This window comes from Anopheles aquasalis, chromosome 3 (assembly GCF_943734665.1).
Source record: "Anopheles aquasalis chromosome 3, idAnoAquaMG_Q_19, whole genome shotgun sequence".
Classification (NCBI taxonomy): Eukaryota; Metazoa; Arthropoda; class Insecta; order Diptera; family Culicidae; genus Anopheles; species Anopheles aquasalis.
Window position 1 is genome coordinate 30,040,823 of NC_064878.1, and position 13,908 is coordinate 30,054,730.

Here is a 13,908-nt window from a genome sequence, read left to right on the forward strand (position 1 = left end):
ATCAAGGTGTTTACCTTTAATGAGGTATTCTAACGTCTTCTCATCCTTCGCTTGAACGCAAATATGCAATAAATTAGTTTTATCCTCAGTTATACTAGCTAGGTATTCATATATTGATACTCGTTCCAGGTAACTGCAGACTACGCTATCTTTCAACCCTTTCATGATTAATAGAATCAATGGTTTTTCGACCACAAGTTGAAGCATTTTACACAAATGTTTGGTCATCGAGAGCCTTTCATATGCTACCGACAAAATTAGCAAGTCAAAATATTCGCGATTCATGTCCCCTGTGAATTGTTCAATGATTGTCCAGTAAATTTGGTCCTCATAATAAGTGGGTTTATCATTAAAGTACTCATTTATCACTTCATAGTCATCTTCCAAGCTAGGTTGAATATCTTGTAAGATGCAATAATGACCAACGAGTACTTTGAATAGTCTGTTTCTGTTTTGTCTAATGCACTCCATCATGCACGCAAACAATTCTCTGGTAGTGCATTCAGCCAATGCGTGGTTCATTTGCTCTTCGTAAACAGTGATGAGATGCTGCAATGTCGATACCGATCTATACTTGAGTGCTGTTCGGTACGCTTCTTCTACTACGTCATCTTGATCCGTTGCATACTCCATCACCCGGAATGAAAAACTGTCGATGGATATGGCTAACACATCTAACAGATTTTCAGTTTCTGCATTGAATGGAAGTTTTACTGATATTTGGTTAACCATATCGTAGCATTCTCTGAAACGGGAGTATTTGTCTGATGTTGCTATTACCTGATCAGGAGCGGTGTAAACCATTTCCTGGTTAATTCCCAGCCCTAACTCAATAATAACTCTTGCCATGCGTATATTGCCAGCCTCAATTGCAACATGGATAACATTCGGTATTCCTCCATCAGTTTTGAAACAGATTTCTTTTATTTTAGTCTTTTGAGTTTCTGTTGTGTATCTATTAATATACTCCTCCGACTCCATCTCAAGCACATTTTCGAACAAATTTGAAAAAGCTTCTGAATCGCACCACCGATTTTTTGAAGCATAATAGTGGAAAACATTCCATCCATTCTGCTTACTAGTGTCCATGACATCAAACATATTTCGTTTAATCAACACCATAGCCAAACAGCTGATTCCAGACTGCGCAGAAAGATGCAACAAATTTCTGCCCTTTGCGTCTATTTGGTAAAGGTCCGAGATTCGCTCCAACAGATATTCATAAAGCGAGTCAAAATCATCACAGCCATTGCTTTGTATAGAGCGGTGTGCGATTTTCACAATATCGATTAAAACCTTCGGAACGATAATAAATTCAAATGTTTCACGTAAATACTCCAGGGCTGACATATGTTTGGAGCATATAGCGATAACTACAAGCTGCATGATGCATACCTCTTCCTTCGACAGGTATTTCGACAGCGTCGCTTCAGCTTCTTCGACCAATGTTTTCAAATTTACTGACGGTTGTCTGTATTCTGTGGCATTATATTCTACAAAATCGTCATATGCAATATGATCATTAACCTCAACTTCATGTGGGTGGTAGATTCGATGACTTTGACAATATTGGCGAACTCCCCATTTGAACAATTGAATTTCGGGTAATTTTAAACTCTCCGCTATCCATACTAACCAATCTGCATCACGAATGGATAATGGAATCTCGCCATGAAACTCACGATGCAAATAGTATATCAAGGGTAAGGACCTGCAAACAACTGCAAATTGGTAAAAGTATATGTAATCATCTTTGAGTGACAATTGGCTACTTTTTGCCTCTGTTGATTTCTCGTAGTTAGATAGTAAAAGCTTTCCTATTTGCGTGGCTAACATCCAATTTATTAGGGGTAGTGACGTTTTATTTTCGATGGATTTGGCAATCTTAAAAATTTCCCGGCAGCAGAATATTAAATTTGGTAGAGCATCAACACTTAGATTTCTGATATCCTCTATATGATCGAGTCCTAATTTATGAGCCAAAATAATCCCTAAGATATCGTATTGGTCATTTTCGAATGCAAGATGAAGAATGCTACGACCTCTTTTATCGAGTATACCAAAACAGTCCATGTCTCTCTCTTTGTTCAACATGTAGCGAATCAAAGAAACTCGTCCTTTATATAGATACCGATTATAGTTAGAATCGTATTTTCCATAGGCAGCATCCAACAGTGAACCAACAGTGAACGAGTATGCATTTGAAACACATAAATGGAAAACATTCCAACCATTGAACTCATCAATAATCGAACGTAAATCGATATTGTATCCTTCTACGAGGGATATTGCGAATTCGAAAAGATGTGTTGTTAGGGCAAGGCGAAACATGTTTGTCGCTTCGACGTCACTTATGTTCGGTGCCAGATTTAAGAGACATTCATAATTAACCTTTGGGATACCTTTTTCTTCTTGTTCAAGCTTCTTCTTGTTGAATATTCGGAACGAGCAAGTCCAAGCTATCATTGCAAGATAGTAAACATGACCTGCAGCAAGATTCAATTGACATGATTCTTTCAAAAACCTTATCATAGATGGTCTGTCTATGACCGCACAAAGAGTCAACAAACGAAGCATGTTTTTGTTTATCATATTTTGGGTTGGGATATTCCATTCTGTGTTTTCTATTAACGAATTAACTTCGTCGTCGTCAACATCTAGTAAATAATTTGAGTTATCATCTTGGATCAAACACGGTTGATGGTCTTTGATCTCAAGACGATTACGGCAATGATCGACGAACCATTTAAATTCATTTTTATAATTCTGATGGACAGAAATGGCTATACACTTCCAAACCATGTCCTCGCTTAACAAACATTTATGTGCTTGAACGATGTATTTCAACACGAATAAAGATTTGCTTTTCAACGCAAAATTGAAAATGTTGTTCAAATTCATTTGAATTTCAGGTTGAGCAGCAAACTGTTGAATTATACTCTCTAGCATCCACACCGCATCTTTCATCGTGATAATTTTTAAAATGCAGTCATTTTTACTGGTATTTTTATTGCCAATGAACTCACTTTGCTCATCTTTCTGCACGGTATAAAAATCAGATGTTTGTCCGAAATAGGTGGATGACTCGTTGATAAAGTAACGCGCCACTTTATCACAAAATTGTTTAATTTTTTTGTAGGCATCGTGCGACTCGTAAGCAATCGCGTGATGGCTTAGATATGCCATAACATGCTTGACATAGTTCGCAGCTTTACAAACTATTTCTGCACCAGGATTTGCATCTACATGGTCGTAAAGTATTTCTGCATTTATTGAGGCTCCGTTAGACAAGAGATAATATAAACAGCGCCTATCTTCATCATTATACTTATTTCTAAAAAGAAACAAGTAATCCAAAGCAGTTCCACTAAATAAGCTGTCTTTGCAGTTTATTATATCGGATTTAATTGATTTTGGTAAATAATTTACCATTTCGTTGTCAGCATAATACACTAACAGATGTAATGGAGTTCTATTTCCATCATCTCCCTCACCTAACGACTCTTGGTTAGTAGAAAGAATTTGTTTCACATTTTTCCAATTCCTTTCAATGATGGCCAAATGAAGATGATGGCTTTTGGCAAGAATTGTGTCAATTTGCCTTCGTAACCCTTCTTGTTCCCAAAACGATTTTAAACTGAAGATCTTTATCCTGCCTCGATGCCTTCCTTCTAATTGTCGTTGGACAACCCAGTAAGCAGCCATGTATTCTGCGAATGATCGATGGATAAACATTGGTATCTCATCCCGAATTTCATTGATTATGCCAGTTTTCTCGTTGGCCTCATGTATATCGTTCATATAACCTTTAGCTTCCCTTATTTGATTATCAGATAAGATATCGTCCAGCTCACTTTTGTCAAATAACACCCATAGTGCCACTAGCCCATGGCGCAATTTGGCATCAGCTATGGCCTTATCAAACCTGTATGTCTCAAGTGGTTTATCTGCTACAGTTTTATCTGTGCCGTTTTTGTCATAGAGCAGATGTCGAATCTTTATTCTCACAAATTCCCTCACTACGACTGATGGTTTGAATATTCTTTCGATTTCCTTAAATAGCTGCATGCTGATAGTTTTCGAAGGGATGTTAGTATATTGCTCAACGAGCGGTACAAGAATATCCACTGACATCATAAGATTCAATGGAACATTATTCATATCATCTAAATGATACAATAGCAAAAGACTCAACGTTTCAGAGAGAACGGAAATCGCTTCATCGTCAATATTCCCATTATGCCATTTCACCTTCATCATCCTATACAGCAGAGACTTTTTTTCTTGTAGCGAGAAAGGTTGCAAACGAAAAAACGAGGGATCTTTCAAAAACTGTTTGAACTGCTTTTTGAAGCCGTATGGACGACTAGCGAGATATAATTTCTTCAATCCTGTGAATTGTTCAAACATAGAGATCAACATCAACACCACCTCCTTATAGTGAGGGGCAATTTCATCAAAACCATCCAACAGCAACACCAATTCACCTGCATTAAACTTTTCTTTGAATAGCAGCAGTTGGATTGTGTTGTTTAATGGTAGACCGTAGTGTCTCATCAGATCGTCGTTGACATTTGCTTTTCCATTCGAAAGAACTAAGCATTGTGAACATTTCTCAACCGTTTCCCGTTCAAGTTGAAGCGAGATGTAAACCAGCTTATACAACATTCTCAACGCTTCAGATTGATCTATACACTTTCTGGACTCATTCCTTTCGTTTTGTGTAAATGATTTGAATTCCGAACAATAATCCGATAAATAGCATCGAACCACCCACCATGAATGGTTTTCTTTCTGCAAATGCCAAGCCAACCATGTGAGATTGGTTGACTTTCCGAATCCGGCTTCTGCCTATAATATCAAAATTATTTTATCTTTATCGGAGACGATTGGCATATGCTCGTTTAATGAATTATTTGCCTCCATAATATCAAACTTTGGGTGTTCACTTATGTATTCCATCATTTCTATGAAGCTGATGTTTTCTCTCTTTGGTTTATGCATTTCTTTAAGAATGCCGGACAGTGTGAAACGATCGAACCAATTTAAATTCTTTGACTCAAGATCGTTTTCTTGTTGAACCCAACGACGTTGAACATATGTGGGTTCGATTTCCTGATATTTCTTCACAACTCCATTGCTTTTTTCGGTTTGCTGTCCCTCTTCTAACACTTTGATAACATCCTCGATTGATGGCTGATGGAAATTGCTCTGGAATATTTTATCCACAGAAATGGTGGTGGTGTACAAAGACATGGTTTTGTTGAGGAATTGTTTCCGCGAGCCAGCTGTTAAGTCACAAATGCGATAGCAGCTAAGATCGGTTGAAATGTTATTCGATTCACCGATCAGAAATACCTTTTTTAAAGAATCCCTCAGGAAATCTTTTTCCCATTTCTTCACTAATCTCTGGACTGTTTTGAATGCATCATTACAAATGACGATCAAATGGAGGGGATGCTCGATGAAATGAAGCATCTTTTCTACAGTACGGGAGTCGTGGATGAAATCTGTATCATTAAGAAAAAAAATACAAACAGGATCATCACTCAGCAAATCCAGTATGTCTGATAAAAGCGTTACACAAAATTGCAAATCACGCGCTTCAATATCTAGATAGTTTCCAGTTCTAGCCTGCTCATACAAATCAGAACCTTGGAGAATGTCGCGACTAATTCGAAATGGTGACACCACAACTTCCCGGCGGAGTTTATCTGAGATGCCCTTCATCTTCATGTACGTCAGCGTGTTTCCAATATTTCCTAGCACTTTTTGCATATCCTCTGAAAGCAAGGATGCAAATGGATCCATCAACCAATCGAAATTCGTTTTGAAGAGCTTTTCGGTTGCCACATTCTCCTCAATACATCCTTTTTGCCATCCATTGATGAAGTAACCATCACCAAAATCCAAATTGCTCAAAAGCTTTGCTATTACGTCCCAAAGTCCTTGCTCATTGCATGTGCCACAAACCAATCGAAATCTTTCGCAGAAGGACTTGAAGCATTCGTCCACATTATCATCTGGGAATGACTCACAGGACGATGAGTCAATTGTTGCTCCTGATACGAAGCCTTTTGCAACAGCGACGCGTTTCAGTTTCAAATCATCCCATACAGAACCTTGGATCATAAATTCATTTCGATACCGATTTTCAAACTCCTTTCTGAATGTTTCGTATCCGGGCTCTGTGTTGGAGTAGGACGAATTCTGAAATTCATTTGTAAATCTGTATAGGTCATTCGTTGTTTCAGATTCGGTTTCATCTCTATCTATAATAGATAAGATGGCTGGACGATATTGTTTATAGAGGGTATTGTTACTGGTTATCTTTTTCTTTGATTTTACAGCTTCGACCAAATCTCTGGCTAACCTTGCTTGTTTGGAACATTGCCTCAATAATTGATAAAAATCACTAAACATACCGTCCATGGTCCATACTTTATTGTAGTCCAGTTGATAGCATTTGCCTCCAAGACGATCAAACAACGAAGAGACATAGGAATTCAGCGATGGCGTTGATTCGTCCGTGGCAGCTGGTTCAACTGTTTTCCACATGTCCTTTGCATTATCGTCTAAATCGCAATTGGTGCAAATGACATATCCTTCCATATCAGTTGACGATAGTTGTTGATCACAAAATGAAGTGAAATACTTCAACAGAGCAAATTGATTCTCTGCATCTTTGCTGGTTGTGAGATTTTTCAGTGTTATCTTCGAAGTAGGTGATTTCGACGAATGTTTAGCTTGAATCTTCAGCGTTCCTGTGTGCTCGCCCTCTTGGAACTCATATACGATGTCATCGAACTTTCCGGCCTCAGGATCTTCTGCCTTGACTGAGAATCTGAATTTGACGCCATTTTCTGTTGGATTCATTGCCCTCTTTGCATTCGCCAGATAAAGGTAAATGCAGAGTTTGATCTGATATGATATACCGTGCAAAAAGCTTTTAACTCCCGACATATTGCGGTGCATCTGCGTTGCATCACTAGGCTGGTCATTTTTCATTGTCTTTGATGGGCGCGATTCATCGTAAGCATTCTCTTCATCCCTTGACCCTTTTCTTTTTCGGTCATTGTTACCATCCTGGCGTACCGGTGATCCTGAACCACCTTCGTTCATGCTTCGTTTTAGTTAGAAATGATGAAATTTTATGCTATTTGCCTACAACAGAAAATAGAAAAAATTATGAATATTCCGGCGGGGTTACAACTGTTGCTGAAATCACACGTAGTGTCACTATAAAATCACTTTGAGATCGATTCATAACGCTGCTACATTGTATTGCCATCCACATGGGCCCTAAGAAAGCACCAGACAGCGAGGACGTATCGAAAGAGGCAATCCGCACGGTGCAAGGACTGACGTTGTAGTGACTACTTCAAACCTATTTGGAGGCTCTGACTTTCTTGAAAGAGTAAAGCAGCGAATCCCTGCGAATTCTGCGAATCTTTCCCTTGACCCACCCTTTAACCTTTCCAGTCAATGATGTGGAGAGAAACAATTCCTTTAACCAGAACATGTACCTCGATCTCATACCGGATCGCCGGATAGAAGAAATTAACCCTTGTAAGCCAATCAACCAACCAATGGTCATTTTTCCCTTTCCAATGGTGGTTTCCCCGATATTGTAATATCGTAACACGATAACCGTCATAGGTTTTGAGGAAGCGACCAACGTACGGATGGATCCTTTCTATAACCTTTGTATAAACATACGACTCGTCCGTCCTTGTACACGGTGCGCCATCAGGATTTATCCTATTTTAAAGTTTAATAACTCTGTCATTTTTCAGTCGATTTAAAAAAAAACAAACCAGTTTTATTTAGGTTATTCTATGCCATTTATTGTGCCATACTCAAAATATGATATCAATCAAATGATCGCCTTCATTCGACATACAAAAAAGAGGCTCTTTTTCGGGAATTTTACATTGTTTTGACAACATTTAGGGAGTTATTTTGGCAATTTCAGCTCTAATGTTTGCTCTAAGTTGTTTCATAGTCTTCGTTTTGTTGACATAAACCTTATTTTTCAAATAGAACCACAGAAAAAAGCCAGCGCCGTCATATGCGGCGAACGTGGATTCACCATCCATTGCTCGACCGCAGCTTTCACTATTGTCCGATTATTTTCAATGTAAAGTGTGACAATTTCAGTCCGCTCTTTTAACGTGAAGTGGTGCATTACTAAAATGGCATAGACTGAAGTTTCAGCAACTGTCCTATTTGTCAAAATCGGCTGAAAACTGACAGATTTATTCAACTTTAAAATAGGATACATCCTGATGGCGCACACTGTATATGTTTAAATAAAACTAGATCGTTCGTAGAATCCAGTTCGGATCTCGATTTGATTGGGAGAATGCAAAATCATTACAAATATATGTTGAAAACATAAATAGTACACTTCTTAGCACATACGCCAATAACTATGTCTATTAGTTGTTCGAGTGGCGCCCAACATGGGGCACAAGTAATGATGGTTTATTCACTATGCGCGTTTTTTCACGGGCGCAAAGCGATATTTATACAACTCAAGGATAGGTTCGAGATCGCGAGAATCTATACGTTCGCAAGGAGTCTATACGCTTAAACGCTTGTCGCGTTGCCGAAGTACTAACTGTTCTATCTGGGGCCCTATCCGCTGGACCCCGAACTTTCTCTCGATTTTCGACTCGGTCGTCGGAGGTAATCGTACGTCCTTTTCGAACGATATCTGTTCACGAAAACACGTATTTTGACAGTCAACATGTTTAGTTATTTAATAGTAAGCTCTTTCTAGTGTCTTTTTCCCTTTTTCCGTTCAAGGCACGTTACCTAGCATATTTTACAATCGATGGTAGGAACTTTAAAAGGATACAACCCATTGACTATCGTTACCAAACTACCATTAACATTCGTTCGCGTTAATTGTTTGACTTACATAACAAACCCACGGAGTTAAAAACCGAATCGGAGGACCACGGGGAGTAATTAAATGGAGTTCCAAGTTTTTTTAATCACTTGAGTTAATGTTCAAGGTTGTATGTACTCGAACATTACCACTCTAACAAATATACTTGATTTAAACTATACTTGAACTAACTATTAACAAAACACGATCTCTAACGATTCGGACAACGTTTGATACTATTGCCTGCTTCTAATAAACTGAACAAGCGCGGCTGTACCACCTGTGCAATAAGCCGGTTTACACATTTATCTTATCTGTTGATCCCTGCCGTGGTGTTCAGTGATTGCCGCTAAGGAATACTGGTGTCTGGAGTTGATGTTTGATGTGAAGGTGACTGGCTCAACTGAATATGTTGGACGGATGTTAGACGGCTGCCGATGGATTTACCGATTGCAAATAAAATCAAATCGATAAGTATCATCCAGATCTTTTCAAATGATTCGAGAATACAAAATAATATATTTAGGAGGAATTCAAGATTTCGACATTTTGCACTATTCGAGTGACTCTATGAGTGTATAGGAAGCAATGAGTGTAAACTTGATTTTATGTTAATTCAGAGTCTCACGAAGAAGGGCTGTGAATCTGTATTGACGAGCAACGTCAGCAACTCTTCCCGTGGGAAGAAATCATGCCAGACGCTTAAAACAAGAGCACGAGAAAACCAAAAGGCAACCAAACCCTGGAGTGGATCTCAGGTGTGGTTGCTGTTGATTAGTTGAGTAGTTGCTCATTGTAAATCAATTGCTTTCAATTCTATGGAATCATTTAATGCATATCAAACTCATTTGCTGTAATGAAGGCCTTATCACTTTATTATCAATTTTCCATTTTGTCAACTAATCCATTTCCTGCTAGGGGTTATATGACCTCGAAATCTATCGCGGCTTACGCAAATACATTATTTTCTACGAAATCGCTGGCACGCCATTACGAATGTTGCAGTGGTTGGACACGATAAGATAACATGGCACAACGTTACCCACCCCTCCTTCAACCTCAAATCCAACGCTATGAAGTGTCGCTGGCTTTTAGTCACGGCTACCGAAGCCGCGCCAGTCGAAATGTTCGCTATGCGACGCGTGTGTGGACTGTCAAACGCCTGGACGGATGCTTCTCGCACCGGATTGAAGCCTTGCGAGGGCTACCGCGGGTGGGGTCCATAGCAAGCTCAATCGGTGAAGCTTTCGGATCGCCACGCGACACCGTCGTCTTACAATTTCCAACTCCAGCTAACAACTGACTGACTGACCAGAAGCAACTGACTGACTCTTTATTAAGAATTAACTTAGCCTATTTATACCCTAAAGTTCTATGAGAGAACCATATTTGAAGCAAAACCATCGTGAATAAATATTTTTTTTCAGTAAAATAACGCCGCCACGTCGACAATTGCCTACTTAAAGTATACAAACATCAATGTTATGTCCTGGCCAGCGATTTCTCCGGACTTAAATCCGATGGAGAATGATTGGCCGATGTTAGTTAGTGATGTTTACGGGAATGGTAGGCAATTTGACACCATAGATCAGGTTGAAGTAGCTAATAAGAGTGCATTGTGATCCTTGCGCACTGCAACATTTTTCATGCTCGCTGTAAGCATGCCATCCCGCATTTCCAGGCAATTAATAGTAAAGGAGGAGTTACTGATTATGAATAAAACAACATTGAAACCTAATGTATTGTTTTCCATCTTAATTTAATTTTTTGTAGGGTGAGGCTATCATTATGAAACACCTCATTTTTGGGTTTTTGGCTCCCAAATCCACAATTTTAAAAAAATTTCTCAAAATTCAAACGGCATACGTCTTTTAACGATGAAAGGAACATTTACAGTATTTTTAATTATTTTTGAGGAGCTTTATTCGAGCGCGAAATCGAAAAAACAGGGTGAGGCTATCATTATGAAACAGAGTGTAGGACAGTGCACAAATGACGAGTATCGACTGATCTACATTTCGTGCATCTGAGCTCTCGAGCGCTCCGTTATGGTCCGTTATGCCTCACTCTCGCTTTGCGGTGCACGTTTCTTCTGCTACTGTTCGCACCCACGATTCGCGGTTCCGACCACGCTACAGTTTCTGCAGACCTCAAGGCTGCCGCTGCATTTCGAGACGCCTTTCTTCCTTTGGCGCACTCGCTTCTGATATTCTTTGCTGCTGGGTGTTCCACAATTGCTGCAGCACACTGAGGATCTCACGACATGCCTGGCTGATGTTCGGCTACCGCTGCTCGTCCTGGAGTATTGCTTCCTGCACTGTGTCCGCGGTAACGGGGTCATCGGTGCCATACGCCAGCAGCCTGACCCGCATGTCACTAAAGCCCGGGATCGGGTGAGCTTCTTGACGACTCTCGGAATAAAAAACCATGTACCACAGAGAACCTGTGCCAGGTAGAAGTCCACCTGTCCATGATTTCTATTGCACCAGTTCTCGACGATTGGATTGATGCTCTGGGCCCATTTCTCGTATCGGATGGTTCCGAATTTGGGTTGCTGCCTTATCCCATTCGCACTGCCACCGCTGAATAGTAACAGCACGCTCTTCCTTTCGGATCCCTCCTCTCAGGAATCGCGTTAGGCTGTTCCGGTTGTTCATTACTTCCATCGCGTCCATCGCCCACAACATTGGCCAACAATCGCCTCTTGACCAAAGTGGTTGCGCATAATAACCCACCTGAAAGTCGCAGTGACCCTGGTTGCTTTGCCTGTGTCACGTACTGAATGTGGTCCTTCCAGCTCAGATGATCTTCCAGCATCACTCCTAGGTACTTAGGCATCTTGGGGGTGTCCAGCCTTTTACTATCCACTACGATCTTTAGACCAAAGCCTCAGTCTTCTTTGGTGCTAACTCAAGCGGTTGTTGTCGTATCCAGCCAGTGATTGCTGAAACAGATTTTTCCGCATTCGTTGCCGCACTCTGCGCTTCCCTGGATGCTAAAACCACTGCGAGATCATCGATGAACGCATGTTTTTCCGCCAGTCCCGGATGTTACACAGTAAGGATCTCGTTGTAGGCCACATTCCATAGCGTAGGCCCTAGGATAGAGCCCTGCGGTACGCCGACCATTAATGCGCGAGCCCTTAACCGACGGAGGGACGGTGTCATAATGCAACACTCTGCCACAGAAGTAGTTAGCAATCAGATGGATTAAAGTAAAGGGTCTCAAACTCGCGGCCCGCTGGCGAAATTATTTAAAAAAAGAAAGATGCAATGCGAAAAGATATGTATAAAATTTGGTCTGCGGATTAGTAACGGTGATGCAGAAAGCCTTTGGAGAAATATTTTTTCAATATTTTTTATTCAACCCAATTTTTTACCAGTTACCTGGCGCCTCCATCATCGATTTTCGGCAACGGAGCTACATCATTTCGTTTTCCCGGTGCGGTGACCCGTTTTGAAATTGCCTTTACCTCTCTGGCCACAGCAACACCGGTTGGGGTTTGTTGGGAAATAGCAAATTTAATTTAAAGCCATGCACCTCCAAATTATGTGATGAAATGCCCTTTCGGACTGGTGGATACTTTAAACTGTGGACCGCTAACTGGGTTTCTTCTGCGCCCACATCTACGCTTGCTGGCGTTTATCTCATCTCGGAGAGTTTTCTTGGCCATCGTGTGGCGTTGTTTTGTGACCTCTACAGTCTATTCATCGGCTTCTATCTAGTGCGTCTATTGTCTAGTGCGTCGCGTAAGGCCACCAGTTTTTTGGGTAAAAATTTACATCTTCGAATTCGATCATTGATCCCATACTTCTGCGTGGCTTGGTTTCACCATACGCCCAGGGACTGCAGCCGGCCGATCGCTTCGGCATCACTTGGGACTTTGTCGAATCGCTGAACTTGGAGGGATCGTAGGAATATCTCCCGATCAAACATCTGATCTCGTCAGCGCATGGTCCTCGCGGCTCCTCGTCCAAGGAAGGTGAACTCGCTACCTTGATTCAGCAGTAGCAGGCCATGTTGATCGGCAAAACCCGTGAGGTCCTCACCACGCATGTCGGTCGATTCACCACTGGCCCTGGCCATCGAATGTGCATTAAAATCACCACCGACTACGACTTTGGTGCGACCACTTACTGCCAGTGAGTCCAGCAGCTCCAGGAAGGCTTCATGCGTGATGGATGATGCCGCAAAACAACAAACAAACGTCACCTAACCCACCCGTCTGCTACCACCAACCCGTTTCGTTGCGATGGTAACTGTCTTTTCGATGTTTTGGCCATTGTCAACGTAGATTGCTGCTGATATTCCTACGTCAGCCACCAAAAATTTGTATTAGGTTGGGTAAAAGTCTTTTCATATTTTGGCAATGGATGTCTTTGGAGCCGTCTATCTCCACCGTTATAAATCACATTATGTCATATCATACCACGTTGTTGTAAGCGACATTTAATGTATCTTTTAATTAAAACAAAACAGAATTTGGAGCAGTGGGCAAAAAGTTGTAGCTGTTCAAAGATGTGTGAAAATAATGAAGAAATTCGATATATTTTGAAATTTATCTATAAAAAAGGGAAAAATGCCACCCAAGCCACCAATGAAATTTGTTAAGTTTACGGGGAAGATGCTGTATCAGATCGCGAGGCACAACGATGATTGGCTCGCTTCTGTTCTGGAAATTTTGATGTGAAAGATACACCTCGCTCTGGTCGACCTATCGTTGCTAAAGTCGATGAAATTATTGAAAGGATAACCCAGGATCGTCACATATAAAACGGTTTTGAAGCATTTAGAAAAGGGTGGCTACAAAAAAGAGCTCGATGTTTGGATACCGCATGAATCGTCTGTGAAAAAATTATTGGACCGAATTAACATCTGCGATTCTTCGCAGAAACGAAATGAAATCGAACCGTTTCTGAAGCGAATGGTTACAGGACATGAAAAGTGGATCAAATACGACAATAACGTTCGAAAAAGATCATGGTGCAAGAATGCAGAAGCTACACAAACAG

General features: G+C 40.7%; 1 pseudogene; it reads left to right on the top strand.

Annotated features, from left to right (window-relative positions):
- The first annotated feature begins 8,465 nt into the window (after positions 1-8,465).
- Positions 8,466-11,692, top strand: LOC126576553 (uncharacterized; annotated as a pseudogene).
- Positions 11,693-13,908: the final 2,216 nt, after the last annotated feature.